The sequence below is a fragment of the Penaeus monodon genome, chromosome 19 (assembly GCF_015228065.2).
Source record: "Penaeus monodon isolate SGIC_2016 chromosome 19, NSTDA_Pmon_1, whole genome shotgun sequence".
Lineage (NCBI taxonomy): Eukaryota > Metazoa > Arthropoda > Malacostraca > Decapoda > Penaeidae > Penaeus > Penaeus monodon.
The window spans coordinates 14,112,592-14,113,184 of NC_051404.1; the positions used below are offsets into that span (position 1 = coordinate 14,112,592).

The 593-nt window shown below is 36.1% G+C and overlaps 1 protein-coding gene across 1 annotated transcript in view; it reads left to right on the plus strand.

Annotated features, from left to right (window-relative positions):
- Positions 1-593, plus strand: part of LOC119585074 (ADP-ribose glycohydrolase OARD1-like) — a 23,816-nt gene that overhangs the window by 21,236 nt on the left and 1,987 nt on the right. The window lies entirely within an intron of this gene.

Consider the following 593-nt stretch of genomic DNA (forward strand, 5'->3'; position numbering starts at 1 on the left):
TTTCCCCTTTCTTTTCTATGTAATTTAATTTTCTCTTACTTTTCTCTAATTTTTTTTCATGGTAAGAGTTTAGAATGCAAATTAAATCTTTCATGTTTCCGTATATAGGTGTATTATGTAAATTCCAGTACACTTGATCACAATTTAGTGGAAAAGAGAATTGGAATATATTAACTCCTTTTTTTGCTTAGGTCCAAGTGCCTTGAATTTCGATTTTGAATTGTAAGTAACTTTTGAGGTCAAAATGCATACTATCTTGTGAATGTGGGAAGTGTGTTCTGTAAAAGATTCTACTAAATATGTAGCAGGTATAATGTAGTTTTGACATCTATATTTCCTTGTGATGACCCTACTTTAACCATGTTTCCCTCTTTCGGGCTGAGTGTGTGGCCTTGTGGGACTTGAGTTGCGGCATTGCTGCCATTGTGTGATTGGCTGTTCTTACAAATATAAACTGTGGTTGGCTTGGAGACATGTATGCATGACCTTTGCACTGGAGAGGAAGTTCAGAGGTCACACTCCTCTCACTCCACCCATTTGTGTATGAGTAAAATGTCAGTAGATCAAGATAAAGCAGCATTAACCTCTACATG